The sequence below is a fragment of the Lagenorhynchus albirostris genome, chromosome X (assembly GCF_949774975.1).
Source record: "Lagenorhynchus albirostris chromosome X, mLagAlb1.1, whole genome shotgun sequence".
Taxonomy (NCBI): domain Eukaryota; kingdom Metazoa; phylum Chordata; class Mammalia; order Artiodactyla; family Delphinidae; genus Lagenorhynchus; species Lagenorhynchus albirostris.
In genome coordinates this window covers 99,443,185-99,467,168 of record NC_083116.1, presented here as the reverse complement: position 1 = coordinate 99,467,168, position 23,984 = coordinate 99,443,185, and the positions used below count along the sequence as shown (strand labels likewise).

The following is a 23,984-nucleotide window of genomic DNA, read 5'->3' as shown; positions in this document are numbered from 1 at the left end:
TTGTTCTAGTTCTGTGAAAAATGCCAGTGGTAGCTTGATAGGGATTGCATTGAATCTATAGATTGCTTTGGGTAGTAGAGTCATTTTCACAATGTTGATTCTTCCAATCCAAGAACATGGTATATCTCTCCATCTAGTTGTATCATCTTTAATTTCCTTCATCAGTGTCTTATAATTTTCTGCATACAGGTCTTTTGTCTCCTTAGGTTTGTTCCTAGATATTTTATTCTTTTTGTTGCAGTGGTAAATGGGAGTGTTTTCTTGATTTCACTTTCAGATTTTTCATCATTAGTGTATAGGAATGCCAGAGATTTCTGTGCATTAATTTTGTATCCTGCTACTTTACCAAATTCATTGATTAGATCTAGTAGTTTTCTGGTAGAATTTTTAGGATTCTCTATGTATAGTATCATGTCATCTGCAAACAGGGACAGCTTTACTTCTTGTTTTCTGATTTGGATTCCTTTTCTTTCCTTTTCTTCTCTGATTGCTGTGGCTAAAACTTCCAAAGCTATGTTGAATAACAGTGGTGAGAGTGGGCAACCTTGTCTTGTTCCTGATCTTAGTGGAAATGCTTTCAGTTTTTCATCATTGAGGATGATGTTGGCTGTGGGTTTGTCATATATGGCCTTTATTATGTTGAGGAAAGTTCCCTCTATGCCTACTTTCTGCAGGGTTTTTATCATAAATGGGTGTTGAATTTTGTCAAAAGCTTTCTCTGCATCTATTGAGATGGTCATATGGTTTTTCTCCTTCAATTTGTTAAGATGGTGTATCACGTTGATTGATTTGCGTATATTGAAGAATCCTTGCATTCCTGGAATAAACCCCACTTGATCATGGTGTATGATCCTTTTAATGTGCTGTTGGATTCTGTTTGCTAGTATTTTGTTGAGGATTTTTGCATCTTGTTCATCAGTGATATTGGCCTGTAGTTTTCTTTCTTTGTGACATCCTTGTCTGGTTTGGGTATCATCGTGATGGTGGCCTCGTAGAATGAGTTTGGGAGTGTTCCTCCCTCTGCTAGATTTTGGAAGAGTTTGAGAAGGATAGGTGTTAGCTCTTCTCTAAATGTTTGATAGAATTTGCCTGTGAAGCCATCTGGTCCTAGGCTTCAGTTTGTTGGAAGTTTTTTAATCACAGTTGCAATTTCAGTGCTTCTGACTGGTCTATTCATTTTCTATTTCTTCCCGATTCAGTCTTGACTGGTTGTGCATTTCTAAGAATTTGTCCTTTCTTCCAGGTTGTCCATTTTATTGGCATAGAGTTGCTTGTAGTAATCTCTCATGATCCTGTGTATTTCTGCAGTGTCAGTTGTTACTTCTCCTTTTTCATTTCTAATTCTATTGACTTGAGTCTTCTCCCTTTTTTTCTTGATGAGTCTGGCTAATGGTATATCAATTTTGTTTATCTTCTCAAAGAACCAGCTTTTAGTTTTATTGATCTTTGCTATCATTTCCTTCATTTCTTTTTCATTTATTTCTGATCTGATCTTTATGATTTCTTTCCTTCTGCTAACTTTGGGGTTTTTTGGTTCTTCTTTCTCTAATTGCTTTAGGTGCAAGGTTAGGTTGTTTATTTGAGATGTTTCCTGTTTCTTAAGGTAGGATTGTATTGCTATAAACTTCCCTCTTAGAACTGCTTTTGCTGCATCCCATAGGTTTTGGGTCGTCGTGTCTCCTTTGTCATTTGTTTCTAGGTATGTTTTGATTTCCTTTTTGATTTCTTCAGTGATCACTTCGTTATTAAGTAGTGTACTGTTTAGCCTCCATGTATTTTGTATTTTTTACAGTTCTTTTCCTGTAATTAGTATCTAGTCTCATAGCATTGTGGTCGGAAAAGATACTTGATACAATTTCAGTTTTCTTAAATTTACCAAGGCTTGACTTGTGACCTAAGATATGATCTATCCTGCAGAATGTTCCATGACCACTTGAGAAAAATGTGCATTCTGTTGTTTTTGGATGGAATGTCCTATAAATATCAGTTAAGTCCATCTTGTTTAATGCATCATTTAAAGCTTCTATTTCCTTATTTATTTTCATTTTGGATGATCTGTCCATTGGTGAAAGTAGGGTGTTAAAGTCTCCTACTATGAATGTGTTACTATCGATTTCCACTTTTATGGCTGTAGTATTTGCCTTATGTATTGAGGTGCTCCTATGTTGGGTTCATAAATATTTACAATTGTTATATCTTCTTCTTGGATCGATCCCTTGATCATTATGTAGTGTCCTTCTTTGTCTCTTGTAATAGTCTTTATTTTAAAGTCTGTTTTTTCTGATATGAGAATTGCTGCTCCAGCTTTCTTTTGATTTCCATTTGCATGGAATGTCTTTTTCCATCCCCTTACTTTCAGTCTGTATGTGTCTCTAGGCCTGAAGTGGGTCTCTTGTAGACAGCATATATATGGGTCTTGTTTTTGTATCCATTCAGCCAATCTGTGTCTTTTGGTAGGAGCATTTAGTCCGTTTACATTTAAGGTAATTATCAATATGTATGTTCCTATTCCCATTTTCTTAGTTGTTTTGGGTTCGTTATTGTAGGTCTTTTCCTTCTCTTGTGTATCCTGCCTAGAGAAGTTCCTTTAGCAGTTGTTGTAAAGCTGGTTTGGTGGTGCTGAACTCTCAGCTTTTGCTTGTCTGTAAAGGTTTTAATTTCTCCATCAAATCTGAATGAGATCCTTGCTGGGTAGAGTAATCTTGGTTGCAGGTTCTTCTCCTTCATCACTTTAAATATGTCCGGCCACTCCCTTCTGGCTTGCAGAGCTTCTGCTGAAAGATCAGCTGTTAACCTTATGGGGATTCCCTTGTGTGTTATTTGTTGTTTTTCCCTTGCTGTTTTTAATATGTTTTCTTTGTATTTCATTTTTGACAGTTTGATTAATATGTGTCTTGGAGTATTTCACCTTGGATTTATCTTGTATGGGACTCTCTGTGCTTCCTGGACTTGATTAACTATTTCCTTTCCCATATTAGGGAAGTTTTCAACTATAATCTCTTCAAATATTTTCTCAGTCCCTCTCTTTTTCTCTTCTTCTTCTGGGACCCCTATAATTTGAATTTTGGTGCATTTAATGTTGTCCCAGAGGTCTCTGAGATTGTCCTCAGTTCTTTTCATTCTTTTTTCTTTATTCTGCTCTGCAGTAGTTATTTCCACTGTTTTATCTTCCAGGTCACTTATCCGTTCTTCTGCCTCAGTTATTCTGCTATTGATCCCTTCTAGAGTATTTTTAATTTCATTTATTGTGTGTTTCATTGTTGCTTGTTTCATCTTTAGTTCTTCTAGGTCCTTGTTAAATGTTTCTTCCATTTTGTCCTATTTCCAAGATTTTGGATTATCTTTACTATCATTATTCTGAATTCTTTTTCAGGTAGACTGCCTGTTTCCTCTTCATTTGTTAGGTCTGGTGGGTTTTTATCTTGCTCCTTCATCTGCTGTGTGTTTTTCTGTCTTCTCATTTTGCTTATCTTACTGTGTTTGGGGTCTCCTTTTTGTAGGCTGCAGATTCGTAGTTCCCATTGTTTTTGGTGTCTGTCGCCAGTGGCTAAAGTTGGTTCAGTGGGTTGTGTAGGCTTCCTGGTGGAGGGGGCTAGTGCCTGTGTTCTGGTGGATGAGGCTGGGTCTTGTCTTTCTGGTGGGCAGGTTCACGTCTGGTGGTGTGTTTTGGGGTGTCTGTGGCCTTATTATGATTTTAGGCAGCCTCTCTGCTAATAGGTGGGGTTGTGTTCCTGTCTTGCTAGTTGTTTGGCATAGGGTGTCCAGCACTGTAGCTTACTTGTCGTTGAGTGCAGGTGGTTGCTGGTGTTGAGATGGAGATCTCTGGGAGATTTTTGCCGTTTGATATTATGTGGAGCCTGGAGGTCTCTTGTGGACCAGTGTCCTGAAGTTGGCTCTCCCACCTCAGAGGCACAGCACTGACTCCTGGCTGCGGCACCAAGAACCTTTCATCCACATGGCTCAGGATAAAAGAGAGAAGAAGTAGAAAGAAAGAAAGAAAGGAAAGAAGGAAGGACGGAAGGACGGAAGAAAGAAAGAAAAAGAAAGAAAGGGAGGGAGGAAGGGAGGGGGATAGGGAGGGAGGAAGGAGGGAAGGAAAGAAAGAAAGAAAGAAAGAAGATAAAATAAAGTAAAATAAAAAAATAAAGTTATTAAAATGAAGAGTAATTATTAAGAAAAAATTTTTTTAAGAAAAAAAATGGACGGATAGAACCCTAGGACAAATGGTGGAAGCAAAGCTATACAGACAAAATCTCACACAGAAGCATACACCTACACACTGACAAAAAGAGGAAAAGGGGAAAAAATAATAAATCTTGCTCTCAAAGTCCACCTCCTCAATTTGGGATGATTCGTTGTCTTTTCATGTATTCCGCAGATGCAGGGTACCTCAAGTTGATTGTGGAGATTTAATCCGCTACTTCTGAGGCTGCTGGGAGAGATTTCCCTTTCTCTTCTTTGTTCTCACAGCTCCTGGGGCTCAGCTTTGGATTTGGCCCCGCTTCTGTGTGTAGGTCGCCGGACGGCGTCTGTTCTTCTTTCAGACAGGACGGGGTTAAAGGAACAGCTGCTTCGGGGTCTCTGGCTCACTCAGGCCGGGCGGAGGGAGGGGTACGGAGGGCAGGGCGAGCCTACAGCGGCAGAGGACAGCGTGACGTTGCACCAGCCTGAGGCGTGCTGTGCATTCTCCCAGGGAATTTGTCCCTGGATCCTGGGACCCTGGCAGTGGCGAGCTGCACAGGCTTCCCAGAAGGGGGGTGTGGATAGTGACCTGTGCTCTCACACAGGCTTCTTGGCAGCGGCAGCAGCAGCCTTAGTGTCTCATGCCTGTCTCTGGGGTCCACTCTTTTAGCCATGGCTCACGCCCAACTCTGGAGCTCCTTTAAGCAGTGCTCTTAATCCCCTCTCCTAGCGCACCAGGAAACAAAGAGGTAAGAAAAAGTTTCTTGCCTCTTCGGCAGCTCCAGACTTCTCCCAGACTCCCTCCCTGCTAGCTGTGGTGTACTAACCCCTTCAGGCTGTGTTCACACCACCAACCCTAGTCTTCTCGCTGCTATCGAACCGAAGCCCGAGCCTCAGCTCCCAGCACCCGCCCCCCCCGTCCCGGAGGGTGAGCAGGCAAGCCTCTTGGGCTGGTGAGTGCCTGTCGGCGCTGATCCTCTGTGCAGGAATCACTCCGCCCTTTGCCCTCCGCACACCTGTTGCTGTGCTCTCCTCCGTGGCTCTGGCTCCGAAGCTTCCCTCTCCGCCACCCGCAGTCTCCGCCCGCAAAGGGGCTTCCTAGTGTGTGGAAACCTTTCCTCCTTCACAGCTCCCTCCTACTGGTGCAGGTTCCGTCCCTATCCTTTTGTCTCTGTTTCTTTTTTCTTTTGCCCTACCCAGGTACGTAGGGACTTTCTTGCCTTTTGGGAGGTCTGAGGTCTTCTGCCAGCATTCAGTAGGTGTTCTGTAGGAATTGTTCCACGTGTAGATGTATTTCTGGTGTATCTGTGGGGAGGAAGGTGATCTCCGCATCTTACTCTTCCGCCATCTTGCCCTCGTCCTCCAGGAAACACAAGCTTTAAATGATACATTAAACAAGGTGGACTTAATTGATATTTTTAGGACATTCCATCCAAGAACAACAGAATACACATTTTTCTCAAGTGCTCATGGGACATTCTCCAGGATAGGTTATATCTTGGGTCATAAATCAAGCCTTGATAAATTTAAGAAAATTGAAATTGTATCAAGTATCTTTTCCGACCACAACGCTATGAGACTAGATATCAATTACACGAACACATCTGTAAAAAATACAAACACATGGAGGCTAAGCAATACACTACTTAATAATGAAGCGATCACTGAAGAAATCAATGAGGAAATAAAAAATACCTAGAAACAAATGACAATGGACACATGACGACCCAAAACCAATGGGATGCAGCAAAAGCAGTTCTAAGAGGGAAGTTTATAGCAATACAATCCTACCTTAAGAAGCAGGAAATAATCTCAAATAAACAACCTAATCTTGCACCTAAAGCAATTAGAGAAAGAAGAACAAAAACCCCCCAAAGTTAGCATAAGGAAGGAAATCATAAAAGTCAGATCAGAAATAAATGAAAAAGAAATGAAGGAAACGATAGCAAAGATCAATAAAACTAAAAGCTGGTTCTTTGAGAAGATAAACAAAACTGATAAACTATTAGCCAGACTCATCAAGAAAAAAAGGGAGAAGACTCAAGTCAATAGAATTAGAAATGAAAAAGGAGAAGTTGCAACTGACACTGCAGACATACAAAAGATCATAAGAGATTACTACAAGCAACTCTATGCCAATAAAATGGACAACCTGGAAGAAATGGATAAATTCTTAGAAATGCACAACCTGCCAAGACCGAATCGGGAAGAAATAGAAAATATGAATAGACCAGTCAGAAGCACTGAAATTGCAACTGTGATTAAAAAACTTCCAACAAACTGAAGCCTAGGACCAGATGGCTTCACAGGCGAATTCTATCAAACATTTAGAGAAGAGCTAACACCTAACCTTCTCAAACTCTTCCAAAATCTAGCAGAGGGAGGAACACTCCCAAACTCATTCTACAAGGCCACCATCACCCTGATACTAAAACCAGACAAGGATGTCACAAAGAAAGAAAACTACAGGCCAATATCACTGATGAACATAGATGCAAAAATCCTCAACAAAATACTAGCAAACAGAATCCAGCAGCACATTTAAAGGATCATACACCATGATCAAGTGGGGTTTATTCCAGGAATGCAAGGATTCTTCAGTATATGCAAATCAATCAACGTGATACACCATATTAACAAATTGAAGGATAAAAACCATATGATCATCTCAATGGATGCAGAGAAAGCTTTCGACAAAATTCAACACCCATTTATGATAAAAACCCTGCAGAAAGTAGGCATAGAGGGAACTTTCCTCAACATAATAAAGGCCATATATGACAAACCCTCAGCCAGCATCATTCTCAGTGGTGAAATACTGAAACCATTTCCGCTAAGATCAGGAAGAAGACAAGGTTGCCCACTCTCACCACTGTTATTCAACATAGTTTTGGGAGGTTTAGCCACAGCAATCAGGGAAGAAAAAGAAATAAAAGGAATCTAAATCAGAAAACAAGAAGTAAAGCTGTCACTGCCCATTTTTAAATTCAGTTTGTTAATTTTCATATTGAGTTTTAAGAGTTTTTTGGTATTTTTTTGATAACACTCCTTTTTCAGATATCTATTTTCCAAGTATTTCCTCTCAGACTGTGGCTTGTCTTCTTATCCTTTTAACATTGTCTTTCACAGAGCAGAAGTTTTTAATTTTAATGAAATCCAGCTTATCAGTTTATTTCTTCCACACATCATGCCTTTAGTGTTGTATCTCAAAGTCATTGCCATATCCAAGGCCAATTAGGTTTTCTCCTATGTTATCTTCCAGGGGTTTTGTATTTTACATTTGGTCTTTGATCATTTTGAGTTAAATTTTGTGAAGGGTGTAAAGTCTGCGTCTAGATTCTTTTTTTTTTCTTTGTAGGTGGATGTTCAGTTGTTATAGCACCATTTGGTGAAAAGGCTATCTTTGCCCCGTTATGTTGCCTTTGCTCCTTTGTTAACAATCAGTTGACTATATTTATTTGGGTCTTTTTTCTGGGCTCCCTGTTTTTTTCATTGATCTATTTGTGTTCTTTCTCAATACCACAGTCTCTTGATTACTGTACCTTTATTGTAATTCTGTAAATGGGGTCGAGTCAGTCTTTTGACTTTGTTCTGCTTCAGTATTGAGTTGATTCTTTTAGGTATTTTGCTTCTCCATATAAATTTTGGAATAAGTTTGTTGATATCCACAAAATAACTTGCTGTATTTTCACTGAGATTATGTTGAATCTGTTGATCAACTTGGGAAAAACTGACATTTTGACACTATTGAGTCTTTCTATCCATGAATATGGAATAATTCTCCATTTATTTAGTTCTTTGATATCTTTTGTCACAATTATGAGTAATTTTCCTCATACAGATTTTGTACAGATTTTTTAGATTTATACATAAGTAATCCATTTTGGTGGGGGGAGTGCTAATGTAAATGGTAATGTATTTTTAATTTCAAATTCTACTTATTTATTGCTGGTATATAGGAAATTGATTAACTTTTGCATATTAATGTTGTATCTTGCAACATTTCTATCATTGCTTATTAGTTCCACGAGTTTTATTGTTGTTGTTGTTGTTGATTCTTTTGGATTTTCTACATTGATAATAATGCCATCTGTGAACATTTGATTTCTTACTTACCAGTCTGTATAACTTGGAAAGGAGTGGTGAAAGGGCACATTATTTCTTTGTTCCTTATCTTAGTTGGAAAGCTTTGAGTGTCTCCTTATTAAGTATGATGTTAGCTGTATGTTGTTTGTAGATATCCTTAACACATTGAGGAAGTTCCCCTCTATTCTTAATTTTCTGAGAGTTCTTAATCATGAATAGGTGTTGGATTTTGTCAAGTCCTTTTTCTACATCTACTGATAAGATCATGTTATTTTTCTTCTTTAGCCCATTGATGTGATGGATTACATTAATTGATCTTCAAATGTTGAATCAGCCTTGCATACATGGGATAAATCTCTCTTGGTTATGGTGTGTAATCTTTTTTATACATTGTTGCATTTGATTTGCTAATCTTTTCTTGAGGATTTTTGCATGTATGTTCATGAGAGGTACTAGTCTGTAGTTTTCTTTCCCTGTAATGTCTTTGGTTTTGGTATTAGGTTAATTCTGGCCTCATGAGTTAGGAAGTATTCCCTTAGTTTGGTTTCTGTCTTCTGGAAGAGATTGTAGAAAATTGGTATAATTTCTCCTTAGGGGTTTGATAGAATTCTCAAGTGAGCCCATCTGGACCTGTTGCTTTCTGTTTTGGAAGGTTATTAATTTTTGATTTAATTTCTTTAATATATATAGGCCTATTCATGCTGTCTATTCTTGTGTAAGTTTTGGCAGATTGACTCTTTTAGGGAATTGGTTTGTTTAATCTAGGTTATAAAATTTGTGGGCATGGATTTGTTCATAATAATCTTTTATTAACATTTTAATGTCTCCATGCAATCTGTTGTGATGTCTTTTATTTCATTTCTAATATTGTAATTCGTCTTTTTTTTCTTAGCTTGGCTAGAAGTTTACCAATTTTAAAGATCTTTTCAAAGAATCAGGTTTAGGTTTTACTTTCTCTGTTGATTTCTTGTTTTCAATTTCACTGATATCTGCTCTAATTTTCTTTCTTTTTTTTTTTTTTTTTTGTGGTACGCGGGCCTCTCACTGTTGTGGCCTCTTCCGTTGCGGAGCACAGGCTCTGGACACGCGCAGGCTCAGCGGCCATGGCTCACGGGTGCAGCCGCTCCGCGGCATGTGGGATCTTCCTGGACCGGGGCACGAACCCGTGTCCCCTGCATTGGCAGGCGGACTCTCAACCACTGCACCACCAGGGAAGCCCTATCTGCTCTAATTTTTATTATTTCTCTTCTTTTGCTTACTTTGAATTTAATTTGCTCTTTTCTGGCTTCCTAAGGTGGAACCTTAGATTGTTAATTTTAGATCTTTCTTCTTTTTTAATATATGCATTCAATGCTATAAATTTCTCTCTAAGCACTGCATTCCATAGTGTCTGGTAAGTTGCATTTTCTTTTTCATTTAGTTCAAAATATTTTAAAATTTATTTTGAGAGTTCTTCATTGACCCATGTGTTGTTTAGAAGTGAGTTGTTTAATCAGCATATATTTTGGGATTTTGCAGTTATTTTACTGTTAACTGATCTCTAGTGTAATTCCACTGTGGTCTGAGAGCAGACACTGTATGATTTCTATTCTTTTAAATTTGTTAAGGTTGTGTTTTATGTTCCAGAATGTGGTTTGTTTTGGTGCATATTCCATCAAGCTAGAGAAAATTGTGAACTCTGCTGTTGGTGGATGAAGTAGTCTTTAGATATCTATTATATCCAATTGATTGATGGTGCTGTAGGGATTGACTGTGTACTTACTGAATTTCTGCCTGCTGGATTTGTCCATTTCTGTTAGAGGAGTGTTAAAGTCTGCAACTATAATAGGGGATTCATCTACTTTTCCTTGCAGTTCTGTCAGGTTTTTTTTTTTGTTTTTTTTTTTTTGCGGTACGTGGGCCTCTCACCGCTGTGGCCTCTCCCGTTGTGGAGCACAGGCTCCGGACGCGCAGGCCCAGTGGCCATGGCTTACGGGCCCAGAAGCTCCGCGGCACGCGGGATCCTCCCGGACCAGGGCACAAACCCGTGTCCCCTGCATCGGCAGGCAGACTCTCAACCACTGCGCCACCAGGGAAGCCCAGTTCTGTCAGGTTTTGCCAAATATATTTTAACACTTTGTTGTTATGTGCATGCACATTGAGGATTGTTATGTCTTCTTGGAGGATCGACCCCTTTATCATTATGTTATGGTATTATCCTCTTATTGCTGAAAACTTTCCTTGCCCTGAAGTAGTTCTGTCTGAAATTGATACAGCTGCTTCTGCTTTCTTTTGATTAATTACTAGCATGGTGTATCTTTCTCTATGCCTTTACTTTTCATGTATATATGTCTTTATATTTAAAATGGGTTTCTGAATAATGCCATTTGCAGCAACGTGGATGGACCTAGAGGTTGTCATACTGAGTGAAGTAAGTCAGAGAAAGAAACATCCTGTGATATCGCATATATGTGGAATCTAAAAAGAAATAATACACATGAACTTATTTACAAAACAGAAACAGACTCACAGACTTAGAGAAACAACGTATGGTTCCCCGTGGGGAAGAGTTGGGGGAAGGGTTAGTTAGGGAGTTTGGGATTGACAGGTACACACTGCTGTTTTTAAAATAGATAACCAACAAGGACCTTCTGTATAGCACAGGGAACTCTGCTTAGTGTTGCAGCCTGGATGGGAGGGGAGTTTGGGGGAGAATGGATACATGCATATGTATGGCTGAGTCACTTTGCTGTGCACCTCAAACTGTCACAACATTGTTAATCAGCTATACTCTAGTATAAAGTAAAAAGTTAAAAAAAATAATAAAATGAGTTTCTTGTAGACCAGCAGTCCCCAACCTTTTTGGTATCAGGGACCGGTTTCGTGGAAGGCAATTTTTTCACGGACAGGGGTGGGAGCAGGATGACGGTTCAGGTGGTAATGCGAGTGACGGGGAGCGGAAGATGCAGCTTCGCTCACTTGCCCACCACTCACCTCCTGCTGTGTGACCTGGTTCCTAACAGGCCACAGACCCGTTCTGGTCTGCGGCCTGGGAGTTGGGACTCCTGTTGTAGACAACATATATTTGGGTTTTGTTTTTTTCATCCTCTCTGGCAATCTGTCTTTTCATTGGTATATTTAGATCATTGACAGTTTAAAGGGATTATTGATATAGTTGGATTAATAACTACCATATTTGTCACTGTTTTCTATTTGTTGCCCTTGTTCTTTGTTCCTGTTTTTGTCTTTCATACTTTTTCTGGCTTTTTGTGGTTTTAACTGAGCACTTTATATGATTCCATTTTCTGTCATTTGTTAGCGTATCAATTGTGCCTTTTTGAAAAAACTTTTAATGGTTTCCCTAGCATTGGCTAAATATACATTTCCAACTAATCCAATTCCTCTTTCAAATAATACTGTATCACTTCATGGGTAATACAAGTACCGTATAATAACAAAATATTCCAAATTCCTCCCTCCTATTCCTTGTATCATTGTTATCATTCATTTCACTTATACAAAAGCATACTACATATATAAGCATTCATAATTGAATACATTGTTGCTATTATTTTCAACAAATTGTTATATTTTAGATCATTTAAGAATAAGAAAAATAAAAGTTTTTATATTACCTTTAGTTATTCATTTTTTGATGGTCTTCCTTTCTTTATGTAGATCCTTATTTCTGACCTATATTATTTTCCTTCTCTCTGAAGAACTTCTTTTAACATATCTTGTCAGACAGATCTGTCTAAAAGTTTCCTCAGTTTTTGTTTGTCTGAGAAAGTCTTTATTTCTCCTTCCCTTTTGAAAGATAATTTCTCAGGGTACAGAATTCTGAATTGGTGGATTTTTTTAATCTCAACACTGTAAATACTTCTCTTCACTCCCTTCTTGCTTGCTTCGTTTCTGAGGGAAAGTCAGATGTACAGTTAAGCCTTGCACAATGTGGGGGTTAATCCAAGTGAGTATAACTTACAGCCATCCCTCTGCATCTGCGTCCTCTGCATCTGCATCAACCAACCATGGGCCGTGTAGTACTTCAGTATTTACTATTGAAAAATATCTGCATATAAGTGAGCCCAGGCAGTTCAAAACCAGGTTATTCAAGGATCAACTTACCTTTGTTCCTCTATAGGTAAGTTTTTTTTTGTCCCCCTTTGGCTTCTTTCCAGATTTTTTTGTCTTTGATTTTCTGCAATTTGAATATAACATGCCTAGACATAGCTTTTTGTTTGTTTCTTTGTTTTTGTATTTTTTAAACTTTTTGTTTTTGGTTTAATTAATTTATTTCTTGGCTGTGTTGGGTCTTTGTTGCTGCACATGGGCTTTCTCTAGTTGCAGCAAGTGGGGGCTACTCTTCGTTGTTGTGCGCGGGCTTCTCATTGCGGTGGCTCCTCTTGTTGTGGAGCATGGGCTGTAGGCACGTGGCCTCAGCAGTTGTGGCTCGCAGGCTCTAGAGCACAGGCTCAGTAGCTGTGGCGCACGGGCTTAGTTGCTCCGCAGCATGTGGGATCTTCCTGGACCAGGGCTTGAACCCATGTACCTTGCATTGGCAGGCGGATTCTTAACCACTGTGCCACCAGGGAAGCCCTGTTTCTTTGTTTTGTTATGTTTTTAAGCATTTATCCTGCTTGGTGTTCTCTGAGCTTCCTGGATCTGTGGTTTGGTATCGGACACTTATTGGGGAAATTCTCACTCACTATTGCTTCAGATATTGCTTCTGTTCTTTTCTCTGTTTCCTCTTTCTGGTATTCTCATTACACATATGTTACATCTTTAGTAGTTGTCTCAGAGTTCTTGGATATTCTTTTCAGTTTTGGTAAGTTTTTATTGTCATATTTTCAAGCTTAGAGATTCTTTACTCACCTGTGTCCATTCTACTAATGAGCCCATCAAAGGCATTCTTTATTTCAGTTACAGCGTTTTTGATTGGTAGCATTTCTTTTTGATACTTTCTTAGAATATCCATCTCTCTGCTTACATTGTCCATCTTTTCTTGCATGTTGTTTACTTTTTCCATTAAAGCCTATAGCATGTTATTCTTAGTATTTTAAAATTCCTGGTCTGATAATTCCAGCATTCCTGCCATATCTGACTCTGGTTTTGTTTTGATTTTTCTCCCTTTTCACGGGGTTTAGAAGACAACCTCTTGGTATTGCAATACCTTTCCTACAATGGCAAAGTGATTGGGTTATCCTGAAAACCTTGAAATAATATTGTCAGTGCAAGTTGACTTTTAGAGTCTCTTTAAGAAATGGCTTTATACAACGTTTGTCAAACTTTTATTTAGCATTTATTGAACACCTTTGCTGTGAAAGGGGTATGCTTTACCCTTTGTAAAGCAGAAACATAAATATTTCTCAAGAATGTTATTGAGCATAATGAAGTGAGAGTCGAATAAAGTTCCACAAGGCAGAGATAATTAGAGCTCTTAAAGATGCTCAGTGGTTGCTTTGCTTTCTCTATTATTGCATGGAAACAGCTGGTATACTTCTTTTCAAGCTCATTCACATACTTATGATGAAGTTTTGATAGCATTCATTATCTTCTTGAAAGTCTTGGCAGTTAAATGGGTCAGAATTTAAATAACAATTTGAGCTTCTTAGGTACGTTTTTTTTCAGTGCCTCAGAATTTAAAATCTAGGATTTCTTTAGGAAAATGTATTCTCTTTTATATTCCTGCCTTGGAATAAGTTCCTTGCATTCTGTTTTTTCCCTTCTTTGTGTCTTAGAAGATATGTGTTATTTCCTGGAATCCTAGGTAACCAAACTCCTCCTTTTTGAGTGACAAAACCTTGTTACTCAAAGCACTGTATGTTCTGTGTATGTGCTCCAGTCTGGCTCTAGAGAGCCTGTTCTTTGTGGTTTGGTTTCTAATGTTATGCGTTACCATTTTGTAAAAAAAAAAAAAATCCATATGACTAACTTGCCACAGTAATCCTCTCTGACACGTTTGCTTCAGGGAGAAAGCTGGCAAAGTTAGAAACACATGCCTAGTTTAAAATTTGCTGTCACTGCAGAAAAAAAGTTAATGGAATATAGTCCTAGTTTTTTCCTCTGTGTTAGTATTACTCATGGGACCAGGATAATGATTTTGGCAAGAGTATATTTACTTTCCTGTGTAATTTTATCATACTTCAGTATCTCACTCATATTTTCCCTAGGATTTGTCAAGAAAATATTATTATATAGAGGAGTAAAAATAAAATTCTTTCTTTAGGCTCATAAGCAGTTAGTCTGAAAATACAAGTGTTTTATTTTGCATTAATATGAAGTATACAAAATTTAGTGTTCCTTGTATTTTAAAGTTCCTTTAACTTAAAATGCAAATGGTAGATATTAATATTTATTATTAGCATCTTTTTATATTTCATTTTCTCAACTCTGAATGTTCACCTAGTTTACAAAATTGACCTTTGCAAAGTTTTCAATAGTCCATCCCCACTCTGTTGTCCTTGTTCAGGGTTCATTACTTCTTTCCTAACACTATAATCATATCCTTTTTACTGGTCTCCTCAGGCATTTCTTACCAGTGCTTAATGCAGATCTGCCCATCCACAGATACTGAAAGCCTCCAGCCTACAGGTACCACCCTTCACAGTGCTTCTAGAAAGCCCCACCCACCCCTAAAGTCTGACCTCTTTACTTTCTTAAAAAGTTGTATAGGGCTTCCCTGGTGGCGCAGTGGTTGAGAGTCCTCCTGCCGATGCAGGGGACACGGGTTCGTGCCCCGGTCCGGGAAGATCCCACATGCCGCGGAGTGGCTGGGCCCGTGAGCCATGGCCGCTGAGCCTACGTGGCCGGAGCCTGTGCTCCGCAGCTGGCTTCTGCTTTTTCTGTCTGATTCCTCATTTGCATTTCAGTTCTTAACTAATGAACTGGTGCTAGTTCTCTGCCAGAATCTCAGCCTCGTTAGCCAGGGGTCAGAGCATCACTGTTGTCTTTGACTACTTGGTCTCTGCCTGGTTAGTGTTGGGAATCAGGATTCTGAACACCCCGCGACTCCCTGCCACTAGATTGGGTGGCCTCTAGTGTACTTCATCAGGGCTGATAAGAGGAAGAAGATAATCAGGGCCTTCAGAAGACCAGGAAGGGCACTGGGGTAAATCCTGCTTAGAATGGGATTTTGTTTTTTCCTCTGGGACCCAAGCACACTCTTAGCAACCCTGTCCTTCATGGGAGTATAGTGAGTTCATTATTCAGAAGGTTGCCCACATTATTTTTTCTTCTCATCTCTCAAGCAACTCCTTACCACACAGATTATCTTCCTTAATAGTGATAATAACAGCAATGACAACCCCTCTGTGTTGTACCAGACATTTTACTTTTATTATTTTTGTTGCCTTGCAGGGGATATGACATTTACCCCCACTGTATACTGAGGACACTGCAGTTCAGAGAGGTTAAGAGCTCAAGGTCACTTTGGGGTATGTGGTAGAGCTGGAATTCCAGTCCAGCTCTCTGACACTAAAGCTTGGAGCTTTTTTCAGGAGGCCCCAGTGCATGAAGCATGCTTTTGGGCTGCCTCTTTCCATTTTCAGCTTTATACAGTAAAACTCTTGTGTTCAGGAAGAGAAAATATATATTGAACACTTACTATGCATGCATTTCAAGCATCAAACATTATGGTCTAGCAAGCATTAGGTGCTTAATGATTGTTGAATGAATTGATAAATGAATGAATGAGAGGATACTATGTAAATTTGTTAGAAAGGGCAATTTCTTTGTGCTTAACACAGTGGCAGGCATGCGGTAGGTGCTCAAAAATACTTGAATGAATGAGATTATTCAGATATTGTTGAATTAATGAGATTATCCAGTGCACCCTTCTATTAAAACATGATGATGAATATAAGTATTTGAGTGATAGATCTAGTCTTCTGGTGAAGAAAAGATGGGTTTTAATGGATGTTTTTTTCCTTTGTATCCCTCAAAGAGTAGTTGATATCCTATGATGAGCTCCACTTCCAGTAGAATGCTTCATTTACCTACTTCATCTTACTCGACCTCTCACTTATTCACTCCTTAAAACTCCTTCCTTGACTTTGGCCCTTGCCCTTGGATAATGCCATTAATTCTCATAACCAGCTACATTCTGCACACTAACAATTCCCACAGCTATATCAGAATTTTTTAGGCAGAATTTTTCCTTGACGATCCAGGGTCATGTAAATGACTGTCTACCTTAAACTAAAATGTCATAGAACTTTCCCACCCTGCCCACTACCCCGTGTATATATCTGCTGCTTCTCCTTTGTGTCTTGTATTGTTAAAGGGGAGGAAACTCTGTATTCAGGACAGAGACCTCTGGGTAAGAAGCAGCCTCAGTATAATCACGAATGTGACCACATGGGGTTCCCTTAGCCACTGCTTTGGAGAAATCAGTGTTGACCTAGATTTAAGACCCCCTAACTTAAGGGGCTAACAGTGGTCTACATCACTCCCTCCAAACAAGTTTTGTCTTTTGGTGCTTTTCTGTGCCACTGACCTTCTATTCCTCCTTGCCGATGCAAGCAGGGATGACAGGAGAGTGAGGCCTCTTTCTCATTACATTCCTTTCTCAAGCATGATGTGTGAGAGAATGTACTTTGATTATCACATCCACAGAACTCTCTCAAGGTTTGTGTAGACTTTTCCCCCATTGTCTGTTTCTTTCCTGGCTGGATAATAGACCATAAGTTGTTTTGTGAGTTATTTTTCCTGTTACTTGCAGTCCTCATAGCAGGCCTGCCCAGTGACACAGTGCGGTTAACTCTTACCTATTTCTCTGGGCCTATTCATGGTTTCCCTTTCTTGTGCTAGAGTCACTGGACTTCAGCTGATAGTGTTATGTTTTGTCCTGTTACATTACTACAATGGCATGTGGTTTTGCTTCTCTTTTTTTCCTTCATCACATTTGTGTGGGACCCATTTGTCTAAAACTGTATATGAAATGTCTTCAAACAGCCTTAATCAAGTCAGTCGCTGTCTGTGTATAATGTTGGCAAAGAAATCTTAAGCATTTCCTTCCTACATTTAGTCATATTAAAGAGAAATTTATAAGGAGTATTTTATTCTTTTTATTACAAAATGTTTACTATAAGATGACCAAAAGTTAATGCAAATCTAGCCTCCACTTTGGCATAGGTAAATCTTAGTTGCTATGTGACCATTTGCTGTCTGTCTGTCCATATCTGTATTTGAAGAAACGTAATTCAAACTCATTTTGTTGAAGTGAGAGAGTGGTAGTATATATATGGACATATATACACTACCAAATGTAAGATAGATAGCTAGTGGGAAGCAGCCACATAGCACAGGGAGATCAGCTCGGTGCTTTGTGACCATCTAGAGGGGTGGGATAAGGAGGGTGGAGGGAGGGAGACGCACGAATGAAGAGATATGGGGACATATGTATATGTATAACTGATTCACTTTGTTATAAAGCAGAAACTAACACACCATTGTAAAGCAATTATGCTCCAATAAAAATTTTTAAAAAAAGGTAAATGTAGTGTTAGATTGTCTGGTGAAAAGTGAAAGTTGTTTGATGTTATTATCATTTTTATATTATATGTTATTTCACTGTAAGATGAAAATTTGTCAGTAAGTGGTTGGGACACGAACATAATTAAATACCTTTGTTCTCTACATTTCTTAAAAAAATGAGAATATTAAATAATTTGTTAGTTGTTTCATGCAGTGTGTGATCACTGATCACAATCAATATTTTTAAGCTACCTATAATGATTAAGTTCACTGTTTATTTTAAGGGTATATAACCGTAGTGTTCATTTTCTAAACTTACTAGAGAGAGAGTTCTCTTAGCAAAACTGTGCATCAGTGTTTGTTTTGATTTTGGTTCACCGCTTAGCATCTTGTCTGGTCTTTAATCAACATAAAGCTTGTCTAATTCATTGGCTCAAAAAAAAAAAAAACCCAAACTCATTTTGTTGTAGGTTCCCCAGCTAGCCAGGACTAAGGCAGACTGTCTCAGAGAGCTCTGAGATGGGTTTGTTTATAGCCTAAGGTTCTCACACTGTCTGGGGCAGATATTGCTGATTATAGTGCACTGGTTGTTTTAGAACCACAGCCTTTGATCTGACCTTATTCTTTTTGACCAGAAGTAGCAGCATTAATTCCACACCACAGAGTATTACAAGACCCTGAGAGTATCCTTCTGTAGGACCAAGAGTGAGTGGTTAAGGAAGTCATATAGCTGGTACACAGCTTCCTTCATTGTGCACTACACACATCTCCCACAAATAGGCCCCCTGCTTCAAGGGTGTTTGTATTTGGAGTGGTTAATTCCATTAGCCTGTATGGGTAGATGACAGAAGATATTCTGTTAAAAACTTCACACTTACTGTCCTCCTCCATGACTTTCTTTCAGTTAATTCAGGGCCCAGCTGAAATGCTCAGTATCACTTCTTAGTGAGTGCTTCAGAATTCTTGGCATTGAATATCACTGTAGTAAAAGCACATAAAATCAACATATTGTGGAAAAGCTTCTCTGTGCAGCACCCTGCCCACCTTGCACGTCTTCATTCAGGGCACGTGGGCAATGCTTCACCACAGTCTGACTCAAGTCTTGGCGAAATGCCTTGTGGTTCCTCCCGGAGCAAGGGGAGATAAGCAGCTTGGTGAGGAGCTGTCACTAGGTGGTTTCTCCTAACGTACCTTGTGGGAAACTGTCATAAGTCCATTTCTCATACATCTCCTCGTTCAGCTGAGTGCAGGGGTCTCCACCTTGTACCTTGTACCCTTGAGGTGTCTCTGTAAGTCTGTAAAACTGCTTGGATTTAGTTTAGAGGTGGCTCCTTGACAGCAGCATGACACATCGCTTGAACATCTGTCATCTGGCCCTTCCTGTTTGATGTCAGCATGTGGGATTAAGGGCTTGGTACACTGACACCGTGCTGATTTTGCTTTTGCTGTGTGTTTGAGTAATAAATTTTCTGAATCCATTTGAGCTCATTGTCTCCTGACCAGACTAACCTGTGGAAGTGTGGCAAGCCAACCTAATAGCTGTACTAGTAATACTTGTGGCCCTGTGATCCATTGAGTTGCTGCTTTGGGAATGTTTGACTGTGTGACGCAGTGGGGCAGTGGGGCTCTCACTGGCCAAACACTCGGCTCCTATATGTACCATGGGTTACCCTTTGAGCCTTTGTACTCGTCTCTGGGCAGAGTGAGGCCCCTATTGGAATTACCCTTTTCTCACATTGCCAGGCCAACAAAAATACTAAAATCTGCTCATCAGAAAGTCTTTTTATACAACTGGAAGGACCACACAAATTCTAAAGCTGACCCCTAACACCTGCCTCCCGCCTCCCTCCCTCCCCCCGCCCCCAGCCTCTACATCTCTCTAAGTGTGGTAGGAAACAGAGAATAATCACAGTGTTTGGGCCTACTCAGAATGGTGTACTTTATTTTTTTATTTTTTTGGCTGCGTCGGGTCTTAGTTGCGGCATGTGGGATCTTCGTTGCAGCACGCAGGATGTTTTCATTGCAGCGAGCAGGATCTTCATTGCGGCATGCAGGCTTTTCTCTAGTTGTGGCATGCAGGTTCTCTCTCTGTAGTTGTGGCATGCGGGTTCCAGGGCGCGTGGGCTCTGTAGTTTGAGGCACGCGGGCTCTAGTTGAGGTGCGTGAGCTAAGTAGTTGTGGCGCGTGGCCTTAGTTGCCCCGTGGCATGTGAGACGTTAGTTCCCTGATGAGGGATTGAACCCGCGTCCCCTGCATTGGAAGGTGGATTCTCTACCACTGGACTACCAGGGTTAGGGTTAGGGTGTACTTTAAATGATACATTCCTACTCAGGAGGTGGTTCCCTCTTGCTCATAGATTTTGTGATATTTTGGTTTCCAAAGAAACCAAATGTTTCACCCTACAAGCACCTACAAACATTTCTATTCTGGCATTAGATCTGGGAAAAATGGAAGACAACATGGAGGGTAATTTCTACTTATATATTTTTGAAAATTTTTCTATATAGTACTTGTTGATTTTGCATTATGATCTTTTTTAATATAGACATTTAAGGCTATAACTTTCCTTCTAAGCACAACTTTAACTGCATTCCACAGATTTTATGTTGTATTTTCATTACCATTTAGTTCAAAATATTGTCTAATTTCTCTTGTAATTGATTTTTTGTGTGTTTCCCTTTGTTGAAAGCTTTTTATCCAAATGCAGTCACATACATTTCACTACATACTACTATAATTTTTATTCTAATACAGTAATACTCCTTCAACTTATCAGATCCCTTTCATGAGAGAAGTTAGCATATATGTAATTTATGTTTTGATCCAGTGATTATTTAGAGTTTTATTGTTTACTTTCCAAATATGTAGTGTTTTCCTGGTTTACATATTGGTATTTGTGAGGACAATGTTAACACAGGGGGTCTGGTTGCTGACTCCTTCATGTCTCTAAGGGAACCTGGAGCCATGATTGACTCTTGGTTAACCCCTGGGAATGTGGCCCTCCGCATGTTTTTATGTTAATGGTTGATTTAGTTTTGAACACCAGGAGCAATAGACCGTGCTGTACCTGTTTGTCAGAACTGCTTTGTACAAACATCCAGATTGATGAAGTGTACCTAGTTTCATTGTTGGGGTCCTGAGTTTCAGTTACCATGGCGGTCAAGTAGCAGGATATGCCTGTATGACCAGCCTTTCTTACAAGCCATGAAAGCTGAGACTCAGTTGCTCTTTCTGCTCTTCCCTGGTCAGAGGTATTTTGCATATATCCCTATAGTTTGCTTCTAGAGAGAGTATGTATAAAAAGGTCTGTGACCTCTCTGGATTTTACCCAATGCATATCTTTTTCCTCCTGCTTTTACTCTGTACCCTAGACTGATAAATCTTAGCCATGAATATAACCTACTGTTGACTCTTCCGTGGTGAATCACAAACTTGAGGGTGGTCCTGTGTGCCCTAAAATGGTATTCTAATTTGATTCTTTTGTGGTCAGAGAACATACTCCATATGATTTCAGGTTTGGTTTCTTTAAGAAAAAAATTATTGAGGCTTGTTTTATAACCTAGAATATGATCTCTCCTGGTAACTATCCCATGTAAATCTGAAAAGAATGTGTATTTTGCCATTTTGGGGTATATCAGTCTATAAATATATATTAGGTCAAAGTGGCTAATAATGTTGTGCATGTCTTCTATGGTTTTGCTGATTGTTCTTTTTTTTTCTAGTTCAATCCATTGCTGAGACAGGAGTGTTAAAGTCATCAACTATGATTGGAGAATTGTCTGTTTCTCCCTTTAATTCTGTCAATTCTTGTTTCCTATATTTTGAAACTCTGTTATGGGATGCATACACATTTGGGTTGGTCCCTTTCTGTTGAATTGACTCTTTTATCATTATTGACTCTATTATCATTCTCCTTTATTTCTTGTAATACATTTGGTTTTGAAATTTGTCTTGTGATGTTAATGGCCATTCCAGCCTTTTGCTTATTACTCTTTGCAAGGTATGTTTTTCATCTGCTCATTTTTAACCTGTCTGTGTATTTATATTTAAAATGAGTGTCTTGTAAACAGTGTAGACTTGTGTAGTTTGTTTTATTTTTGCCTTCTGACAATTTCTGCTTCTTAATTGGAGTGTTTAGTTCATTGATCTTTAATGTAATTATTGACATGATTGGGCTTAGGCCTAATATTTTTTATTTTCTACACATCTCTGTTTTTCCTTCCTCTCTTCATCCTGCCTTGTTTGTAGAGGATTTGAATATGTTTTCAGAATTCTCTTTTATTTTGTCTTTTGATATTTTAGCTATTCTTTTTCGTACTATTTTTATAGCGGCTGCCCTAGGGATTATAATATACAAAAATAACTTTTCACAGTCCACTTAATTAGTTAATAATGTACTACTTAGTACATTAGTTAATACTGTACTACTTCAAGTAAAACATCGAAAACTCACAAACTTATAGGTCCACACCTCTATCCTTTTTGTTACAGTTGATACATGTAAACACACACATACACACACACACACACACACACACATACACACTCCACAAGACACTTACCATTTTAGTTTTAGACAGTTATTTGATTTATAAAGAAATTCAGAGGAAAAAAGCAAAATATAGTCCTCTGTATTTATTCCTCCATTTATCACTTCTGATGCTCTTTATTCATTTTTGAATGTCCCAATTCCATCTAGTATCATTTGCCTTACATCTAAATAACTTCTAGCATTTCTTACAGTGCAAGTCTGCTGCCAGCAAATGCACTTCTTATAGTGATCTGCCAGTGACAAATGCTTTTAGTTTTCTTTTATCTGAAAGTATCTTTATTTTGTTTTCACTCTTCAGGGATATGTTTGCTGGATACAGAATTCTGGGTTAACATTTCTTTCCCCCCCCCCCAAGACTTCAAAGATGTTCCAGTCTTTCTGTCTTCCATGGTTTCTGATGAGAAGTTAAGCATTAATCAGATCATTGTTCTCTTGTTGGTGATATGTCATTTTTCTCTGGCTGCTTTCAAGGTTTGCTCTTTATCTTTGCCTTACAATGGTTTATTATGTACCGTGGCTGGGTTTCTCTGTGTTTATCCTGCTTTGATTCATGTATTTTGTATCTGCGAATTTCTTTCATCAATTTTGGGAAATTTTTATCCATTATTTCTACAAATACGTTTTCTCTCTCCTCTTCATCTGGTATTCTATTTGCATTTATTTATGACTGTATAATATCATTTAACAGGTCTCTTAGCTTCTGTTCATTTTGTTTAATTTTTTCTCTCTATTCTTCACCTTCTGTAATTTCTGTTGATTTGTCTTTAAGTTCACTTACTCATTCCTCTGTCATATCCATTTGGATGTTAGTCAATCTAGTGATTTTTTTTCAGAAATTATATTTTTTTGTTGTTCTAAAATTTCATTTTTATTGTTTCTGTTTCTCTGCTGAGACTTCCAATTTCTCTGCTGAAGTTTTCATCAATTGATCATTCCAACATCTCTGCCATAATTGAGTCTAGTTCTCATGCTTTCTTTGTCTCATCTAACTAGATTGTTTTATTTTATTATGCTTTGAAATTTTTTGTTGAAAACTGGACATCATGTACTGAGTAATAGGAGCTGAGGTAAATAGGCCTTTAGTGTGAAGTTTGATGTTTATCTAGCTAGAAGTTAGACTGTGTAGTATGTACTGTAGCTGTAGGTGACAGAGGATAAACCTTCCGCTGGTGTCTTTGTTTTTCACTCCCCTATTGTCTTCAGGTTCTCCTAGGGACTTGTTCTTAAATAAGGTCTGGGATGAGCTATTCGCTCAGTTTTATTCCCCTGTCATTATACAAGAGTTCTACTGATGTAGTGGGAAGGTGTGGGGAGAGAGGAAGTGTTTTATAATCCTAACACTGGGTCTCAGTCTTTTAGTGAGCCTGTACCCCTGGGCTGTGACCTTCACGACTGCTTCTCAGCATTTGTTTTTCACCGTTAGGTGAAATAGGAAGGCTAGATGGGGGCTGGAATTGGGTGATTTCCTTCCCCCCGTGTGGAAGGCTAAAGGGGGTTAGAACCAACTGGGTATTTGGGTATTTTGAGCCAATTTGAGTATTTCACTTCCCCAAGGTTGATTAGGCTCTGTTAAATAGTTTCTCTTGAGGGCAGACCTTGTTAAGAGGTAGAGAATGTTCTGGGCATATTACAAAGTGGCTACTTTCCCCCTCCCACTTCTGGAAGCCTGAGGGAATTTTTCTCTGATCTTCACTGTGAGAACTTGGCAGGG

The 23,984-nt window shown here is 38.9% G+C and overlaps 1 protein-coding gene across 3 annotated transcripts in view; it reads left to right on the top strand.

Annotated features, from left to right (window-relative positions):
* PRRG1 (proline rich and Gla domain 1) overlaps positions 1-23,984 on the top strand; it is a 135,261-nt gene that overhangs the window by 8,630 nt on the left and 102,647 nt on the right. Inside the window, exon 1 of one of the 3 annotated variants that reach the window (XM_060137805.1) lies at positions 15,609-15,680. The exons of the other annotated variants lie outside the window; for them this stretch is intronic. The gene's annotated coding sequence lies outside the window, so the exon portion shown is untranslated. Of the gene's footprint in view, positions 1-15,608; positions 15,681-23,984 lie in introns of those variants that run through there. 3 annotated transcript variants of the gene reach the window in all.